Below are 4,370 nucleotides of genomic sequence, written 5' to 3'. Positions count from 1 at the left end.
TATATATATATATATATATATATATATATATATACATATATATATCATCATCATCATCATCATCATCGTTTATGTCCGTTTTCCAATGCCGGCATGGGTTGGACGGTTCAACTGGGGTCTGGGAAGCCAAGAGGCTGCACTAGGCTCCAGTCTGATATGGAAGTGTTTCTACAGCTGGATGCTCTTCCTAACGCCAACCACTCCGAGAGTGTAGTGGGTGCTTTTTTACATGCCACTGGCACAGGGGGCCAGAGAGGGCTGGCATCGACCATGATCGGATGGTGATTTTTACGTGCCACCGGCACGGGGATCATATGTATATATATATATATATATATATATATATATATAGTATAGCCCTAACCAAAGTCTTGTGAGTGGATTTGGTAGACAGAAACGGAAAAAAAAACCCCATTATGTGTGTGTGGGGGTCTGCCTTTGTGTCTGAGTTTGTCCCCTACTACAACTTGATAACCTGTGTTGGTTTGTTTACGTCTTAATGATTCAGCAAAAAAAAAAGACCAATAGAATAAGTACGAGGTTTTAAAGAAGTACTGGGGTCGATTCTTTCAACTCAAAATTCTTCAAGACGGTGCCCCAGTATGGCCACAGTCTAATGACTGAAACAAATAGACGATAAAAGAAAAAATGGATCTTTCTTCTGTGAAGTAATCTTTCCAAGACATGTTCAAAATGTTACAAAGCATGGCTATGTGGGTTCAATCCAGGATAGTTTCAAACCTTTCGGATAGTGTCCAAGAAGAAGAGACATTACACAGAAGTTCCTTTTCAGAATCTCTGACAGCTTAGGTTTCCATTCTATTTTTATCATTTATTTGTTTCAGTTAATGGACTGCAGCCATTCTGGAGAACTTCCTTGAAGTGTTTAGTTGACTAAATTGACTCCAGTACTCATTTTAAACCATGTTATTGGTTTCTGTTGCTGGCCTGCTGTTATGGGGATATAAACAAACCAACACCAGTTGTTAAGCATTGGTGAGGGTGTTACAAACAGGAACATAAAGGTACACACACACATACATAGACAAGGGGGTACTGAAAAGTTACTGACTTTGGGTAAAAGAAAATACAGGAGAATCAGTTAATTATGATTTTATTCAATATATTCCCCTCTCAGATTCCCACACATATCGCAGTGGTCCTTCAGTTCATCTAAGCTCTGTATAAGAACTTAGAAGGTTGGTCCTCCAACCACACCCTTCACAATACCCTTAAAGCCAGGAACTTTTCAGCACCCTCCACCACATATATGACAGGCTTCCAACACAGTTTCTACCAAATTAACTCACAAAGCATTGGTCAGTCCGGGGCTATAATAGAAGACGTTTGCTCAAGGTGCGGTGGTGCAGTGGGACTGAACCAGGAATCACCTGGTTGCTGAAACTTATTTAAGTGCTGCCCAAGTTTTACTGATACATAGAATTTCCTGGTTTTATCAGGCTTCCAGACTATGAAGCAATCGTACCTTCCAAGCTGTAGCAAATGAATTTCACTTTAAGTATTATCATAGAGGCCGATCTTCCAGACAGTGAAGAATGGAGTGGCTCCTGTAATTATAGCTGGCATAAGGACTAAGCCATCAGAAAATCCGTATCTGTTAATTGTGGAGCTTGAGTATCTCGAAGTTGATTTTGTGGGCATAAAAACATGCCCTTTGCTGTAAATAATAAAAATTATATGTAAATATAATTATATAAAAAAAAAGTGCCACAATAAAAAAAACCTGCTGCAAATTGCTATAACGTGTTTCTATGCAACTGGCATTAGGGCAACGCCGGGTATCTCTAATAGTTCATATGTGTGTGCATGCATATGAATGTGTGTGTGTGTGTATATGTAAGGGACACCTGATACCCTAAGCACAACCAATTCAAAACGTTTTCTCGACACATCCATTGTCTGCGAAGTGCCGAATATAAAATAATAACGTTAAAAATTCTCTATTCACTCGCGTCATCCCCCACTCCGTAAACTATATTACATATAACTTGCTTTTATTTTTAATTGTATATGTTTAACGCTAAAACAGCAACAGGCAATATGAACAAAGTATTTAATTCTAAGTAGGGCAACATGTTAAAATACTATTTTTTCAATTCTTTCTAATTAATTACATTAGAAAAAAAAAATTGCAATTTATAACTTGCAGCTTGGTAGACCTAATTAGTGGAGGCAACTTGACAGTACACCCCTTCAGAGACACCTTAAGCATAACTCGGTCTGGTTATTTATATACATAAATATATAATCATAAGTTCTGTACATGAACTAGTGAGAAAGTGAAAGGGTACCCACATTTAATACTTTACGAGTTGGTGACAATTATGTTATATACTTCACCCTTCCGCCTTTCAAACTAGTTGACTGGTAGAAAATATGTGAGTGACTGTCTAATTGTATATTCATGCTCGAATGTGGCGGCGGAGAAGCTACGCTTAATTATCTCTCTCTCTCTCTCTCTCTCTCGCATACATACATAATACACACACACACAGCGTTCTTCATTTATACATCGGTCGTATTAAAATATGTACAAAGTCCAGCAGAACGGCACAAGGACTTAGAATCCACACACAGCACGTATACAGACTCTATATAGACATAAATACACACACAAACACGGTGTTACTCTGTGTATCTATCTATCTATCTATCTATCTATCTACACACACACATACACTCAGTCTTTTGTATTTTTACTTGGATGTCTCAGCGAAGGCGGTGTACCAGTCGGGAACGGCCTTGAAGAATTTAATGCAACAAGTCGACACGACACCAGTTCTTATTTTAAGTTTGGTATTTATCCTACTGATCCCATTAAACAAACCAACACCGGTTATCATGAGGTGAAGGTGGGACTCATACAAGGATGCGCGTCCGCCGGCACACACGTATACACAATTTTACATACATATACGACAGGCTTCCATGCAGTTTCCGCCTACTAAATTCAACCACAGTGCATTCGTTAGCTAGAAGACGCTTGCCCAAGGGGCTACTCAATGGAGCTAACCCTAAATCGTATGGGTTTATTTGGACAGCCTAACTGACCTCGTTGGCGTGGCACCTTGGGTGTCTTCTCTCTTACAGACCAAAGCTGATCAGTGCATTGTAAGTGAATTTGTTGGATGGAAAATGTACAGAAGCCTATCGCATGTATGCATGGCATGTGTGCCTCTGTGTTACTAGTTTGGGAAAGACTTCCTTTTGTAACCCCCCCCCCCTTTTTTTTTTTTACAGAAACCCCGTTTTCGGGTACGGAGATTACGAATCTGAAAAAAAAATTGGCAATTTTTTTTTTTTTTTTCAGATTCATAATATCCGTACCCGAAAACGGGGGTTTCTGTAAAAAAAAATAATAATAAATAAATAAATAAATAATAATAATAAAGTGGGGTTTTGGGGAGGGTACAAAAGGAAGTCTTTCCCTAGTATGGGTTCACGTCCTCATAACAAAGCGATTTGACCAAAATGTGACCGACACAATAAACACCAGCTTTAGGGTCAATTTGATTGGCTGTAAATCCATTAGCGCTGTGTCCCAGCTTGGCCGCAGTCTAATGACAAACAAAAGAGCAAAGAGATTGTCATATATACACATCAATAGGAACAGCTGTGTAAGATGGCAATTTACTAATTTTAGATTTACAAGGGATATAGGTTATCGGCGTTGTTCTGGCTCGGTGGTGCGTAACCTTTTTTTCTTTCGTGGCTCACATAATCTTAATTATCATTCACGAATGGAAAAACAAAAAACAAACTAAAACCACGAGGTCAAACTAATAAAACAAAAAAATATGATACCAACATATATATATATATATTCAGTGGCTTCCTTGTTCCTTGCATTCAGGGTATTAAAATTGATATTCTTAAATATACAGAAATAGGTTATTAAATTTATCCGTTTAACCCCAGGTCTGTCCTTATCAAACAGACCTATGATCTGTATATGTATATTTGTATGCATGCATGTGTGTGTTTGGTTGGTACATGTAAATGTTCTGTGATGTATATATTCATATGCATGTATGTGTATATGATCTGTATATAGTACATGCCAGATGAGTCCTTATCAAGCTAAGGCCTATGATCGAAAACAATCAAGTCTACATTTTTTCCCCTTTATAATGAAGTGTTTTATCTGAGGTTACTATTTCTAGCAGGTCGAGCGGCCACGTAGAGACTCCCAATGGCTAAAGCTAGATTATTTTACTTTTACTATGACATACCCTGCCCCACTTTATAATCTTATACATTCAATTGACAAGCATGTGTGCATATTGTGCGTATACTAGTTGACAAGCCGTTTTTATTTCCTTTCTCGTTCAATAAACCTCTAAGTACTT

At 38.1% G+C, this 4,370-nt stretch overlaps 1 long non-coding RNA gene across 1 annotated transcript; it reads right to left on the bottom strand.

The window, feature by feature from the left end:
* Positions 1-1,096: 1,096 nt before the first annotated feature.
* On the bottom strand, positions 1,097-2,586 carry LOC128248683 (uncharacterized). The gene is made up of 2 exons (XR_008264838.1): positions 2,317-2,586; positions 1,097-1,678 (listed from the first exon to the last, which is right to left on the bottom strand). It is a non-coding gene; the product is annotated as an uncharacterized LOC128248683 (long non-coding RNA).
* Positions 2,587-4,370: the final 1,784 nt, after the last annotated feature.

This window comes from Octopus bimaculoides, chromosome 9 (assembly GCF_001194135.2).
Source record: "Octopus bimaculoides isolate UCB-OBI-ISO-001 chromosome 9, ASM119413v2, whole genome shotgun sequence".
Classification (NCBI taxonomy): Eukaryota; Metazoa; Mollusca; class Cephalopoda; order Octopoda; family Octopodidae; genus Octopus; species Octopus bimaculoides.
This window is presented reverse-complemented; position numbering and strand designations above follow the sequence as displayed.